At 38.3% G+C, this 17,042-nt stretch overlaps 1 protein-coding gene across 2 annotated transcripts in view; it reads right to left on the reverse strand.

Moving 5' to 3' along the window:
• G3BP2 (G3BP stress granule assembly factor 2) overlaps window positions 1-4,614 on the reverse strand; it is a 30,332-nt gene extending 25,718 nt beyond the window's left edge. The window contains exon 1 of one of the 2 annotated variants that reach the window (XM_037829997.1): window positions 4,408-4,614. The gene's annotated coding sequence lies outside the window, so the exon portion shown is untranslated. The remainder of the gene's footprint in view (window positions 1-4,407) is intronic. The other variant, XM_037829998.1, reaches the window with a different exon arrangement.
• Between the last annotated feature and the right edge of the window lie 12,428 nt (window positions 4,615-17,042).

Below are 17,042 nucleotides of genomic sequence, written 5' to 3' on the forward strand. Positions count from 1 at the left end.
TTCTAAGAAAAAAATAAAGGCTGCATACCAAACTCTTAACAATACCACTAAGATTATTACCATACTGTCTGCAACAATATTACTTTATAATTTTTAAAATCATATTTTTTATTTTCATTGGTTTTCTGATGTATCTTTTCTTTATGCCACCGCATAACCATCTAACATACACGTTACTAATCAGAAAATACGGCTCTAGAATAAAGGTCACACAGTGTAGAAATTCATTTAGCACCACTAGTAAAACTAAATAGTGATCCTGACATTATGCCTATGTCAGTGATAATTTTTTTTTTTGACAAAGTATTATTTAATGGTTAAAGTCTGGATGTACTTAAATATTACCAACTAACTGAAGACAGAATTGAGGAGGCTGAGATGGGGGAAAAGACTAGGAATGAAATCATGCCAGATTTGAAAATGAGTAGAAAAAGTATTAAAGAAAAACTTATTGCCTAAATCTTCAGATGCATTCCCACTACATTACTGTTTCTGAAAGAGAGATGCTTTAAAAAAAAAAAAAACAATCAATATGCTTACTTGATACAATACTATTTTTTGATAATCTGATAGTAAATTAATGGTCTTGGAAACAAATATAATAAATTGTGAAACAGTTCCATGTTTCATATGCAACCATTACAATACTGTCAGAGTATTGCACCATAAAAATGCTCATGAACACTGAAAAAAAAACCAGTATAAAAACTGTAACAAAGGTATGATTTCAATAGCGTAAAGACAACGTATGCGCTTGGACAAGACGAGGAAATTAAATTTTTAAGTCTAGTATTAGATAAAATAAGTTATCAGAGCAGATTACAACAAAAAGATAGGGCACTGTATTCTATTCTCTTCCATCACAGGGGTCTCAGAAATGAAATCTCTCTACCTTCCTCTTATTCCTAATAACAGTGATAAAATGGCTAGTTATACAGATAATCAGACAAACTAATTTTACCTGGTAATTTCAAACATGTTGGCACAACCACTTCCACTACAAATTACAAAAGCATCACAATGTACAATCAAAAATTCTCACTGCAAATTACTGACATAATATCACTCTTTGATGGCTCTTTCAATGTTTAGAGAAAATGGCCCAAATGATTGATGGCTGGTAACAACTCAAGAAAACATGTTTTTATTTAAAAAAAAAAAAAAAAGCCAAGAAACCCAAACAAAATGGTATCTAAAAAATAGAAAAATACTTAGAAAAATAATTTTTCAGCACTAGAAATGTACTATATCTTGTTTCTTATTAAAAAATAAGATCTCCAGTGACAGGAAGCAGTTCTCTTTACTGAAAACTGTTACCAAAGGCTATGTCTATGCTAGGACTCAACATCTCCAGAATGGGATATTATTCTTTCCTCTCTAGAGCTCCTCATTCACGGCAAGGGTGGGGGGGTGGCCTTCACACCAGACAGGCCCAGACCCTTCCTCATTGAGCCATGACTCTACCCATTCAAAGGTAAGGAGCATTACTTTCTCAACTGTTAACTTCATGTTAAAACTAGAACTTTCTGAAATTCCAGGTGATCTTTGTTTAAAATGACTTCACCAATCAGCATAGCACTACATATCTTTTAGAGCAGTGATCTCCAACTTGTGGTACTCCACAGAACGAAAGCTTCACAAGCAAGATCTAAGCACTATGGTGGCAGAAATAAAACAAAAGGCTTAACTGTGGGTTAAGCCTTTTCTTTTCTCAAGCCCCAGAAGTAAGGAGGCTTGTTTGAAGTTCAGAAACTATAAAAAGTAGGCAAGAATTAAGAAATGGAAATGTTATCCCACAAAAATTACAAGTAAGCATTTACATTATGCTCTAAAGTTTAAAAAGTGACCTACATGTTTATCTCCCTGAAATAGATAACATAGGATATTAACTTCATTTACAGAAAAGGAAACTGATTTCAGAAGCCTAAGGAAAGTTCCAGGTCCCTGAGTTAGTTATAGGAAAGCCGATACGAAATCAGGTCTCCACCTCTAATGGTATTTTCATCACACCAAGTTAAGAATAACCCCTTTGGAAGAGAATTCAAAGGCACAACAATTTTTTTTTTTTAATGCAACTTTTAGCTTATTTGAAACTGTTGGGAGAAGCTAAAAAGCAGTGGCAATTTACAAGAAATTCCGAAAGAATCATTCCAATATACCCTACTATGGTATCAAAAATAGGGTAAAATATCTAATATTAAAAGATAAAAATACGCTGAGACAGCTGTCAAGAAACTGATTCTATTGTCTCTGAAGCCAGGTCAGAGGTTCTGGGAGAAGAACCAATTTTTTCCACCAGCTATTAAAGAAACGCCAACCGGTGGGGAGTAACTAGGTCAGTTTTGTCGATTAAATTTAAGCTGAGAAGCAACACTTAAGTGTGTGCCCACCAAAACCAGCCTTGAAAAAAGGGCCATTCACCATCCCCTTGCAGCATAAAATATGGGAAGAAAAAAATCTTTTTAAAGCAACCTAGGAAAAGATTCTCACTACTGATAATAAATAACCAGCAATTCTTCAGTATAAGGAAGCTTCTAAGAACTTAAAGATACAATTAAATTTATTGACTTTCAGCAACCGATAAAGAAATTTTGATTTTTTATCTCTAAGACAAATTAGGTAACGACTATGTCCTGCTACCAACAGTGCCTGCAAACTGAACGCTCAATTAGATGATCAAAGGACTTACTTTCTTTTTCCTTGCCTTTTACCTCTGATCTCCATCAAACCCACAAACATCTTGGTTCCCTCCACTTTTGATACTTGACCACCATTATTAATACTTCAACCCTGAATATTCAATAGTCTGAACCATGACACATTTTAGAAACCAAACCATTTGAGGTGACTGCAATTCTTTGATATCTTTCAGAATTAAAGAGCCTATGAAGATTAAACCATAACACAAGGATACACTAGACTAATTCTAAACACGAAAGAAAAAGTTAAGGTAATTACCGCCGAAGAAACACCACATAATTCAGTTCTAACAAACTGATCATACCTTCTTTTATTTACTAAGACCAGGAATCTTGGACATAAGAGGGACCACTGGACACTAAAAGGGTCAAATATTTACTTAAAAACTTTGCTCACATGCCTAAGACTATATCAAATGCCAAATATGGAGCTGGATAAGTAATTTCTATCTTCTTTCCCTAGCGTATACGGGTCTCCCTTAACTGCAGTTCATAGATCCAGGTACGTGCAATCATAGCATTTGGAATACTAGCACAAAACGTGGAGCCTTGAACCCCAAACCTAGTATATTTCAACAAGTTAATATCACAACTATCATACAGAAAGGGAAAAAGGGGGCAACTCTGCTCTTACTCCAGTTTCAATGCAAGTGCTTTTTTATTAAAAAAAAAAAGGGGGGGGGGCAAGAGCACGCCATCCAAAATCTGCTAATTATGTATCCCTTGCGGGGGGGAGTGGGGATTGATCCATGCGGAAAATGGAAAATGTAAATAAGTCAACTCCAAGTGGCCCATGGCCATCTTAAGGAAATCTTTTCGAGATGTAGGGAAAATTCAGATTCGACAAACAAAATCAGTTCGCTCTGGGGAGGCTTATATTCTGCGCCCATCCTTCCCTCCAAAAATGTGGGGGAAGAGGAAGAAATCCTTTACTCAATGATCTTTTCTATTCCTAGGTCACTACGGATCATCTGCATAAAAAGGGCACGAAACAGGCGCACGTTTATAGCCTAGCTATGTGAACACGTCCGGGCTGAACCCGAGGGGGAGCAAAAAAAGGCAGAACACTAGGTACTGGATAAGCTAAGCCCCCCCCCTGCCTTCAAACCCGGATTTTATTTCCGTCCACAGAAATGGTGCCCGGAGGCCGCTACTTTCGCATCTGCGTCGCTTCTGCCTCGCTTCTGCCTCCACCGACACAGCCTCTTTTTCCCCTCCCCCACGGGCGGGGCGTCGCCGGCCTCACGGCTCGGATGGAGCCGGGAATAAGAACCGCAAATGGGTCCGAGACTACGCCGTCGGTTCCCCACCCTGAAAACATTCGTTCCAGAAAGCCCCACTCCCCTTCCAGTAATAAGACTCCATCAGCGCCCATTTGGGAACTACTGCGTTCCTCTTCCCACCTTGCCTCCTCACCCCAACAAATCCTAGCCCCACCTGTGCCCTCAGAGGCCCCCACCGGCGTAAGGCGCGCCGGTCATCTCCCTTCCCACGAGGCCTCCCATTCCTCACCTGCGAGGAAAGGCTAAGCTTCTCTCACGCACACGCTGCAGCGTAGGCAGCTGGCAAGAACAATGTCTCTCTCTGCCGCGACACCTCCAACACCAGGGCTCATGCACAGGACGGTTCCCTCGAACCGCGGCGAGCGAAGGGAATGTTCCCTTCCGATAACCACACCGCGATCTCCCCTCCCGGCCCCCGTACACACCTCCAACTAACAGCGCCGGCGGGTACGTCGCGCGGAGGTCAGTAAGACGCGGCTGCAATGGATTCTTCTCGCTTGCCACCTCCTTCCTTCAACAAACCTCAAGCCTCGGAAGCCAGAGACCCGAGAGGTCGTTTCCCTCACAACCTCCCCGGTAGCCAGGCGTTGCGGCAAGCGACAAGGAACACGGACGTCCCGCCCCCTTTGCCACCGCCCCCTCTTATTGTTTTACCCCTGTCGAAAGGGCCGGGGAACCCCCCAGCACGACGTCAGCCAATCACGCATCTTCTTCGTGAGCCGACCCAACCTTCTCGAGTCCCTTTGCGGAGCACGCGCAGAACGCCGCCGCGCTCGCTTACGCACGCGCCCGGAAAGCTGGGAACCGGAACCGGCCCAAAGCCCGGGCGAGAGTCCGGTGATTTGACGTCACAAGGAGGCTGCCTTGGCCTTAGCCGCACCGCTCTTCTTCGACGTAGCTCCGGAACAAGTGTGGGTTTGCTTTAGCGCTGTCTTTTGCGTTCGAGACTGATATTCCTATCCCCTTTTAATTTTTAATGTTAAGAGGGATTAACATTTTTAATGTTACTAATTTTCTTTCTCATCTAGCTGTTTGCAGGTTGCTGCTCTAGACAAGCATAAAATGCAGCCAGTGTTTTCAGCTGTTTGCACCTTACTTAATCTACTGTATATTGTTTGGTAACCCATCCTAGGAAATGGAAGTTAAGACGACAGAGATCATATTCATCCTAATAGTTCAAAGCAATATATATTTTAGGGCTACTGGGTGCTAGACCCAAGGGTATAGTAAAAATATGGTATGGGCTTTACAGTGGAGGAATCTATTTCTTTGTGTGTCTGTTGTGTACTAAGCTATTGCTAAGCATTTTACATACTAAAGATAAAAGGCTGAAATCTCAGGAGATGTCAGGATTATAGTCCTGCCCTAGATCTAGGCCTAGGCTTATCCCCGGCGTAAGCAGACTAGACACTGGCTTGGATCTGACCTTGATTCATGGAAAAATCCAAATCTTCGAGTCAAGGAAGCCACTTTACAACTTAAGTCTGGCAGTGTTTTTCAGAGAATATCAAGACTGCAGAAGCAATTTTAATTTTTGTACATGTGTAAACAGGTTCACAAAGGCATTGCCAACATTGGTACCTAACTTTCCGAACTTAAGTTAGGTTGCTTAATCGTTCTGTTATATGCAACATTCAGGGGCAAACCATTACTTTCATGAAATGAACTTTGATGTACTTTTTTCTAAAAGCATCATAATAGGTTACCTGCAGATTTCCATTTAAATAAGTACCAGGCACTCTTCTATAACTGTCATTTTTTAAACCTCACAATAAGCCTATGAAGTAATTATATCCATTAATAGATGAAGAAACAGAGGCTTAAGAGACACCTTAACTTGCCCAAGGTAACACAACCAGCATTCAATTGGGATTCAAAGAAAAACAGTGTGCCTCACTTAACCCTTAAGCACAAGCTATAGAATACTACCATTATTTGAATATACCCCAATTTATTTATCATCTGGACTGTTGATTGACATTGCAGTTGTTTCCAATTTGGGGCTAGTATGCACAATGCTGTTATAAATATTCCTGAATGTGCATCCTGGTGCACAGGTGCAAACGTTTCTTGAGAGCAGTGGTTTTTCTGACCCTAAATGTGCATCAGAACTACCACTGCTGGGGCCCTCTCCCACAGTTTGTGATTCAGAGGGTCTGTGTTGAGACCTGATAATCTGCATGTCTTAACTTCCAGGGTGATGCTGCTACTACTACAGGAACCTCACTTTAAGAATCACTGATGTATGGCTGGGTTGGCAAACTTTCTCTGTAAAGAGCCAGATAGTATTTTAGGTTTTGAGGGCCACAAATGGTCTCTGTTGCATAGCTGCCTTTTTTTAAAAAAAAATTCTGTAATACTAAAACACGCCTCAGGTAATCCCTGCTCTAGGGTATATAGGAATGAGTGGAATTATTGGGGGGAAAAGGTCCAACTATCTTCAATTTTAGTAAATAACCCTAATCTGTTTTCCTAAGTGGTAGGTTTTCCCTCCTAAATCTCTCTCAAATCTCTCCCCACTGATTGCCTCCCCATATTTAAAGTCACTGTCCAGGTTCAACCCTTTTCCATCTTTCCAGAGGATGATTGCAGTAGCCTCCTAACTAATTTCCCCAGCCCTCAAACACAGCCTCCAGGAAGCACCCACTTCCCTGCTCCCCACAAAATAGACTAAACTCCTTGAGGGGAAGGAGACCAGTAAGGATTGTATTCATTCAGTGGCTCATGCCAAAAACTTTTAAGTCACTCTTGAATCCTCTTTTTTCACACCACACATCCAATCATCAGTAAGTTTCTGTCCCCTCTACTTTCAACATAAATTCTGGATTAAACACTTCTCATCACTATTACTGCTGCTACTTGTAGTCCAGGCCACAGTTACTTACTGCAACCCCTTTCTATTTGGTCTTCCTGTTTCCATTCTTATTCCATTATAATCTGTTCTTATAGCAGCCAGAATCTTTACAACTATAAATTTGATGTCATTTTCAGAACCTTCCAAAGGCCACACAATAAAAGCCCAAAGTCTTACTATGGCCTAGAAGACCTACCTGATCTAGTCATCATCTACTACTTTGACTTCCTCTCCACTTTTTCTGTCATGCCACCCAGCTCTTCCTTGACTACTCCAATCTCATTCTCACCCCATGGCTTTGGATATGAATCTTTATCAAAAGTCTATAAAAACTCAAAGTAAATTACATCTACTGATTCCCCCCAGTGCAGTACTTACACTGAAATATCTCACTCTAGCATTCTAAAGGTGAGTTAGATATGATTTTCCTTTACACAAACCACTCTTCTTAGAATTTCAGTTATTCGAGTACTGCTTATTAAATAGTCTACTAGCTGGTCTAAACTGTATTCTTTGGTTATTTTGTATTCTATCTTTATAGTTCCTAGGTTCTCTTCCAGAGTTTTTTGTTTTGTTTTGTTTTTAAATAAATAGAACTCAAATGGCAATCTGGGGGTTATCAGGCAGAGCATCTACTTTCCTTAATAGTAGCTCACAAGATCTTTAAAACTCCTGGATTCATTCATTCATTAACTAACACTGAGTACCAATATATTAAGCAGAATAGGGTCAGGATGAGGCAAAAATAATTGAGAGAGAGAGAGAGAAAAAAAGAGAATGAAGAGAAGAGGTAAGAGGATCAGGGAAATACAGAGAGGGCGAGAGAAAAAGAGGGAGAGTCAGAGAAAGACGGTAGGGAGAGTTACAATAGTGTTTACACTAGGAATACTGAATAGCACTTTGTACTACTTCATAAAAATTATTAAATTTATAATTTAATGTATGACATCACCTCCACCACCACACACACACACACACACACACATACAGTAAGTTCCATGAGGGCAGTTCTCTCTTGATCCAGCATCTGGAACTGGTTTTCAGAAAAGGGTCCATAAGCATGCATTGGTTGACTGAATATTGTGAAAGCACAGAGGTCTACAGTCTTTCTCCTGAGTTTCTAATATTGTGGATATTTTTTGCCCTAACTTCTAGAAGGACATGATTTATTTTTTATTCTATCTTGATTAAAAATAATGGCTTTTACCTTGGCAGGTGATCTCACTGCCCTCCCTACTATGTGGGACCTGACTCCCAGGGGTGTAAATCTCCCGGGCAGTGTGGGATATGACTCCCAGGGATGAATCTGGACTCAGCATTGTGGGATTGAGAACATCTTCTTGACCAAAAGGGGGATGCAAAATGAAACAAAATAAAGCTTCAGTGGCTGAGAGATTTCAGATGGAGTTGAGAGGTCACCCTGGTGGACATTCTTACGTACTATACAGATAACACTTTTTAGGTTTTAATGTATTGGAATTGTTAGAAGTAAATACCTGAAACTACCAAACTCCAAAGGATGATTTAGGTGTTCTTTTTTATTTTTATTTTTCATTCTGATTCTTTTATAAGGAAAATGTTCAAAAATAGGTTGGGGTGATGAATGTACAACTATATGATAGTACTGTGTACAGGTGGTTGTACACTATGGATGGTTATGTGGTATGTGAATATATCTCAATAAAACTGAATTTAAAAAAAAATAATGGCTTTTAAGGCTATGAGTTTGCCCCTGTCTATAGTTCAGTCCACATCTCATTAGTTTAATTTACAGTTTGTTTTTTAAATAGTTTGGAAGTGTACTTTAGATTTCTTTTTTAATTTAGGTATGATTTAAGAGAGTTGTTTAAGAATGTCTTCGTTTGGATTTTTAAATGTAAACTTTCTATTTTTGTTAGTTTGAGAGCTAAAACTGGCTAGGAGTATGGCATGGACATTTTTGTATTTTTTTGAGATTTTTTTCTTTGTGGCTTAATATAGGTACAGTTTTGTAAGCTGTCTATAAAACCCTAGCCTATTGAAATCCCCTTTTTCTACTGTTTTTTTTTTAATTTCCTTTGATCCTTCTAGGAGTTTTTACATTACACGTTTTTAACTCTATATTTTGAAGTAATTTCACAGATCCTGAAAAATAGCAAAAATAGTAAAAGACTTCTCTTAGGTCTTTACCTACAGTCATCAGATGTTAACATTTACTACATTTGCTTCATCTTCTAATATTTTTTTCTCTCTGCTACTCTCAACTCTGTCAATTCCCTGAGAACACTGCAATTCAATTGTTTTCACCTCATCCTGTACTTAGTACTATGCTTTATGCATTGGCACAAAATAGTGGTTACTGAATGAGTGAATCCAAGAGTTTCAAAGAAACCTATAAATGGTTATTATAAGCACTCTGCCAGACAACTATTAAACTGCCATGTGACTTCTATCCCTAAGAAAGCATAACAGAAGAGAACCTTTGAAATATTTTTCTGATTTGGTATACCCTTTACCCTAAACACTTCAGTGTATATTTCTTAAAAAACAAGGATATTCTCTTACATAATAATACACTTATCAAAATGAGGAAATTAACAATGTTATAATACTATAATTTAATCTACACTGCAATTTCATCATTATCCCAACTAATGTCCTTAACAGCAAAAGGAAAAAATTATTACCTAGTCTAGGATTGTCTTAGTTTGCCAGGTGTACTATGAGAAATAACACATATGGTTGGCTTGAACAAGAAGGTATTGGCTCACAGTTTAGAGGGTAGAAGTCCAAATTCAAGATGTCAGCAAGGCCACATCTCCAGTGTAAATATTCTGTTGCTGGCAGTCCTCCACTACACAGCCATCTCTCTCTCTCTCTCTCTATCCCCCCCTCTTCTGACATCCAGCTTCTACTGATGGCTGTGTAGAAATTTCCTCTCCTTATAAAGCCTTCAGTCTTACAGATTAAGACCCTGATTCAATGTGGCCTCATCTTAACTAATAATATCTTCATATGGTCCTGTTTACAAATGGTTTCACATACACAGGAACAGGGATTAAGATTTAACCATGTCTTTTGTGGGGGGCATGATTCTATCTCCAACAAAGACACAATTCAGGACTGCGAATTGCATTTAGTTATCATGTCACTTTAGTAGTCTGAAGCTTGAAACAATTCCTCTGTCTGTCTTTTACTTTCATGACTTTGGTATTCTTGAAAAGTATAGGAAAATTATTTTGAAGATGTTCCTCAATTTAGTTTTTCTTAAGTTTCCTTATAATTAGATCTAGATTATATATTTTGGCAAAAATACCAGAGAAGTTCTATTACTTTCTTCTCGGTGCTCCATATCAAGAGGCACATGATGTCAGTTTGTCCCAATGATGATGCTAGCTTCCACCACTTGCTTAGCATTGTCCACCAGAATTCTCCACTGTAAAGTTATTGTTCCTTTTTAATTAATCTTCTGGAAACATACTTTGAGACTATGTACAGATCCTGTTTCTCATCACAGTTTAAACTGCCATTGTTGGTATCCATTAATGATTCTTGGCCTGAATCAATTTTTTGCTAGGTTTTTACCAAATCATGAAGTTTCTCTAATTCTATTATTCTTTCCAGATTTATTAGCTGGAATTCTACTATAAGGAAGACCTTCCCTTCTTTGACATTTTTTTCTTCATTTATTTTTATCTGTATGTGCTCATGAATTCCTATTTTATGCTGTAACCTATTACTATCAATATTTATTTTCTTCCTTAAGTTGTCCCAGATTTGTCCAGTGAGAGCCTCATCAAGTTGGCTCATGTGCAGTATACATTTTAATATTTTATTATTGGACATATAAAGATGAGTTAATACATTTTTTTAAAAACTGCAAAAGGACAAAAAAAAGGGGGGCCTAAGAGAAAACAGGAAGTGTTATGGATTGAACTGTTTGCCCAAAAGAGATATGTTAAAGTCCTAATCCCCAATAACTCAATGAGACCTTATTTGGAAATAGGATGTTTATAGATGGAATTAAGCAAAGTTAAAATGAGGACAAACTGGAGTAAGGAGGGTCCTTAATTCAATATAACTGATGTCCTTATAAGAAGAGGAAATTTGGACACAGACAAACAGACTTAGGTTAGAACATCATGTGACAAATGAGGCAGAGAATGCCATGGATTGCAGGCAAGCTCCCACCTTCTAGAAGCCAGAGAGACATGGAGTAGATTATTCCCCGCAGATGTCAGAGAAAGCATGGCCCAGATGACACCTTGATTTTGGACTTCCAGCCTCTAGAGCTTTGAGATAATAAATTTCAGTTTTAAACTACCCAGTTTGTGGTCCTTTGTAATGGCAGTTCTAGGAAACTAAGACAGAAAGGAAAAAAGAGATTTGAGAACGACATAGGTGGCAAAAAAAGTGATAATTAACTAGATGTGGGCAGTAAGGGTGAAGTCTAATACAGAATGTTTTGCTCATTTTAGTCTGTGACAAAGTAGCCATAAGTATAATTCACTGAGAAAGGGAATACAGAAGTTTGAGGAAAATTCTTCAAATGCTTTTCTATTCATATGCTAATATATGAAATAAATATACTAATTCCTTAATTTTATTCAATATTCTGAAACGCTACCTTAGAATGTTCTTCTCTGACCACTGAATCAAAAGGAGCCACAGTCACTCTCCTTCCTTTACCCTGCTCTACTTCTGTTCACTTTACATTATATATCAGTTGGTTTTTTAAAAACTGTTTCCTTCCCCAGTAGACTATAAATTCCATAGGGCCTTGGATTTGTTCTCTTTTGTCTATCTATGACAAAGGAGATGCTCAAAAAATAATTGGTGAGGGCGTACATGGAGAAGGGTCCCAACTAAAGTTGGGTGTACTGAGTTCATGTTGCAAGTGAGAGAGGCATGCCCTGGGAAATGGCCGCAACTAGTACCTGAAGTACAGGGGAAAGGGCAGAAAGGGTGCTTGGGAAGAGTGTTCTGCAAGTGATGTCAGGTCTCCAGGTTCATTTCCATAGCTCCCTGCAGCCACTGCCTCTGGGAGATATATTTGGTTATAGCGATCAGTGCTACCAAATTACAGCAAGGCTGACCTGGGGGATAGGAATTTCTCATTCTGTAGACACTGATTTTTTTTTTTTTAAGCAAGATTTTAGGTGACGGGCAGGTCAGAGAGTCACATAGATATCAAGGAAGAAACAGCAAAGGATCATCCCACTGGAGATCAGTCCCTTGGTCGTTGTGTTGCTCCTCACTGTCGTAGCTGTGATGATGATAGCACTCTATGAAAACATATCATGATGTTATTCGCAAGTCATCACCCACATGAAATCATCCAAAAGGTAGAAGCAACCGAAGTGTCCACAAACAGAATAACAGATAAATAAAATGTGGTAGGACTGGAATCAAGCTGGTGGACTGGAACCAAGATGGTGGTGTGAGATGCATCAGCACCCTGTCACCCCAGTAGAAACTTTGGCAACCACCAAGAACTGGCAGAAACATCTTTCTCAAAGTTCCAGAAAAGAGTTAAAAGATTGCAGTAAGAAGGCAAGTGACATGAAGAAAGAGGCTACTTGAAAGTGGTATATCTTGTACTTCCCTGGCTGGCCTTATCTCAACTCTCATCGGCTCAGCACTCACGCAGCCCACTGTGGATCACAGATGCTGGTTCCAGAGGGAGCAACATGTATGTTTGGCCCAATCTGTCTTGTGGTGGACTGAGGGATTCACCATCCCAGAACTTGCCTGCATGTAGAAGGCAGCTCACAGAGCACTCCTACAGAATGCTGCAGGAGAACAATCAAGTGGCTGGCTGAGGCAAACCATTGCTGGTTATAGGACATAAAATGCAGTGCCAGGGTCCATGAGGAAACTGTTTTCTAGGGAAAAGGGGACATTTGTTTCCATGTAAATGGGAGAAATCTTTAGGGCCACATGCACATGTCCAAGATAAAATAGGATCAGAGTCCCCCTATTGTTGGCCTGGAGCTATTGTCTAAACTTATTGAATGGATAAGCTCTGAAGGAGAGCACTTACACAGGTCAACCTGCAAACACTGGGAAAAGTGTTTTCTTTCTTCTTTTTTTTCTTTCTTTCTTTGTTTGTTTGTTTTGTTTGCTCCTGGCATAGAAGGAAAACTCTGTCATAATATTAGCTGGATACAAACTTAGAAACAGATGCCTGAGAGTCTAAACTCAAATGAAAACACATTAAATATCAAAATGTCCAGGTTTCAATAAAAGATTAGAAACATACAAAGGAAGAGGAAGTGAGGGCCTAGGCAAAAAAGAAGATTAAAGCATTAGAAACTGTCAATGAGAAGGACCACACCTGGGACCTACTAGACAAAGACTTTAAAAAAATAGTCTTAATATATTTAAAGAATTAAATGAAAACATGAACAAAGAACTAAAGGAAATCAGGAAAAAATAGATGAACACAAAAAGAATATCAATAGAGAGATGGAAATTATGAAAAGGAACCAGACAGACCTGAAGAACATAGTAATAGTATCAGTGAGCGTAAGATAATTGAAATCATCCAGTCTGAAGAGCAGAAGGAAGAATGAATGAAGAAAAGTGAACAGAGCCTGAGAGACTTCTGAGATACCATCAAACATACCAATATATACACATTGTGGGAAATTCTAGAAGAAAGAAAGGAGCAGAGAGAATATTCAAAGAAATAATGGCTGAAAACGTCCAAATTTAAAGAAAAACATGAATTTACACATCCAGGATGCTCACAAAACTCCAAACCAGGAAAACCCAAATAGACCCACACCATGACATATTATAATCAAATTGCTGAATTCCAAAGATAAAGAGAGAATGCGGAGAGCCACGAGAGGGGAGCAAAGTGTTATGTACAAGGGAGCCTCAATAAGATTAAGTACCGGTTTCTCATCGAAAACCATGGAGGCATGAAGTCAGTTGGTTGACAGAGAGAGCTGATAGCAAAAAATTGCCAACCAAGACTTCTATATCCAGCAAAATGTTTTTACAAAATGAGGGAGAGATTAAGACAATCCCATATAAACAAATGCTGAGTAAGTTAACCACTAGACTGACCCTACAAAAGATGCTAAAGAGGGTTTCTACATGTTGAAAACAAAGGATTAATAGACAATAGAGCAAACAAAGATCTCCAGTAAGGGTAATGACATGGGTAAATATAAATGCCAGTAATATGCTATTTTGGATTTGTAATTCCACTTTTTACTTCCTATAAGATCTAAAAGGCAGATGCATAAAATGTAATGATTAATCAAAGGTTTTGGACTCATCATGTACAAACGTAATATGTGAGAAGAACTACATAAAGGTGAGTGTACAGATGGGGTATAAGAACAGTTTGTGCATACTACTGAAGTTAAGTTAGTACCAAAGTAAATGCAATTATTATAGATTTAGGATGTTACACTTAAGCCCCATGATAACTACAAAGAAAATACTGGAAAATATGTAAGCTCATTGAGACACAAATAAGAGTACAGGTTACCAGGGACGGGGTCAGGGAAAATGGGGAATTAATGCATTTTCTGTTTGGGGAAATTGGAAAATTTTTGTAATGGAAGGTGGTAAGGGACTACAACATTGTGAATGTGATTATTCCCATTGTAAGGTATGCATGGGAATGGCTGAAATGGGAAAGTTTATGTTCTATATATGTTCCTACAATTAGGGAAAAAAAAAAAAAGCAACTAAAGTGACAATGACAAATGTAATATGTGATTATGGATGGGATCTAACAAAGGGAGGAGAATAGGCTCAGAAAGACATTATTGGGACATATAAAGGAATATATACTAGGAGCTTTATATCAATGTTAAATTTCTTGAACTTGATAGGTGCACTAAAGTTACATAAGTAGATCTCCTTGTTCTTAGGAAGTATACATGATAGTACTAAATGTTCTAGAAGCATGACTTATACACCTACACTCAAGATTTAGAAAATAGATTGACAGGATAAACAGATGGACAGTCGGCCAGATGGACAGCCAACCAGCCAGCTGGCCAGATATATAGATGGATTGATAGGTGGATAGAATAATATGGCAAATTCGGCAAAATGTTAAAATTGGTGGATCTGGGTATCTGGGGATAGGGGTATATTAGAGTTCTCTGTGTGACTTTTGTATTATTCTTGTAACTGTCTTTGTAAATTTGAAAGTATTAAAAAAATAAAAAGATGGTAGAAAGGTTTGAAATTTCATTCTGATTGGAAAAGATTCCTGTACAGAAATTATGCATCTAATAGACACATAAAAACCAGAGTGACTTTCTTCTACTTTGTCCATCTTAGAGCAGAGCACAGCCAATACTCATACAAACTGTCAGCATCAGCCCTTATTTTCCACCCATACATTTCCTCTAGCAAGTCTACAATCACTTCCTCCTAGGGTCTAGGCTGGCTAAATTCTGGGTTTTGGCTCTATACCAATAGAATACTTTTCTGAGCATTACCTCACCAGGAAGCATATAAGGGATTATCATTAAGGCAGAATTTTTCTCAGAATCCAGACTTGCCCTACATTTGTGTTAGGCCATAAACCTGGCTCTCTTTTTTTGTATCTGTATCCTCCTCTTTCTGGGCTGCCTGCTCTGACCTATGCCTTGTTGACTCACTCTATCTGGGTGAGACCTAGGTTTAGAAATAAATTGCTTGGCTGCTGACAGCCTGCTCAGAACTGACAGGAACTTCCAGTTGTGTTCCTGCAATCCAGCTGGGTTTTGGTAATCCCAGGCCTGACCCCTAACTCCAGAGCCATGACCCCAAATTACCCAAGTTCTGGGTGTTAATCTGAAAAAGAGAATGGAACGTTAGTGACCAAAGGTGTTTTGTGCACAAGAACAGCCCCTGATAAAACGTGTTCATTAGGACAATAATGTTGGAAACAGTTTTTTTTCCTCTAAGTAACCAAGAGCTGTAGAGCATCCAAGAGGCTTTTGACCCCTTAAGTAGAGGAGCAGTAAGAGAACTTGGGGCTTTTCTATGAGCAGAGTAGGGAAAAGATAAAAAAGCATTAAAAGGATTATAGTGTTTCCAGATTTGAATAAATGTATTTCTTTAAATCTTGCTCTAAACCAGAAGTTTTTAACCTGAGTTCTATGTACATTTTTGAGGATGGGACTAGGAAATGTTTATAAAACTATGAATATTTTGTATTCACATGCTTATAGGACTGATGAGACAGAAAGTTCATTACCTTCATAAAGGTGTCTTATGTCCTTAAAAGGATAAAAACCAATGATTTAAGCCACATTCTTCTTCAATGTATGTCATAGTAATATTTATTGAAAAGGCAGCTTTATAGTTTAAAATGCTATTTTTATTCAAAAGTCATATATAATTAAAATTTTGTACTAATCATTGACCTCAGTTTACCATACCTATGAGATGCTGAACTATTTAGGCCTGTGGTTTTCCAGCTGGAGAGTCAGTATAGTGAAGTGTTTAAGAACAGAAGCTCTCCTGGAACATCTTGTCTTACTGTTAGCAAAGATAGGCTTACATCAAAAGGTCTCAGGATTCAAGGTGAGGAGGCTCTCACTGGTCAAAGATGGAACAATTTGAGCTCAATAAAATTGATAACTGCAAGAAATTAAACCACATCAAATATGTTTAAATCCTAACATTTATGATGATCTAAAAATAAAATTATTTGGTCACTCTTACAGGATACAAGAGAATTGATTCAGTTTGAAAAGGGCTAAATAAAGAGAAACAAGCATTCATACTGCCTTTCCTACACACAATGTTAAGTATACAAATGAAGGTGAGAAGTTTTGCTTTATAAAAATATTCCAGCTATTAAGTGAAGTGATGTTAGAATGAGAATATCACCATTCTGCAACCCCTAATAAATGGAGAGATCTAAATAATGATCAACAGCTGCTAATATCACGAAAATAGACAACCAAATATTATGTCTTCTGATAAAAGTAGCAACATCACGAGTCTTGCTAACAATATCAAACTTAAAACTGATCAAGTATCTAGATCTAATAGCCAATTTAAAAATACAGAAGACCGATGTATGTATTAAATGTCACCAAAGGAATGCAGTAAGTAGTATCCAGAGTATGAGAAACTCACTTGGGCATATTGTATGTGTATTTCTGAGTTCTACATAACATTTCATTAATCTCTGTATCTATCCCTCCATTGGTACCATACTGTCTTGATTACTGTAACTATAAATAGAAATGTACAATG

The sequence above is a fragment of the Choloepus didactylus genome, chromosome 3 (assembly GCF_015220235.1).
Source record: "Choloepus didactylus isolate mChoDid1 chromosome 3, mChoDid1.pri, whole genome shotgun sequence".
NCBI classification, from domain to species: domain Eukaryota; kingdom Metazoa; phylum Chordata; class Mammalia; order Pilosa; family Megalonychidae; genus Choloepus; species Choloepus didactylus.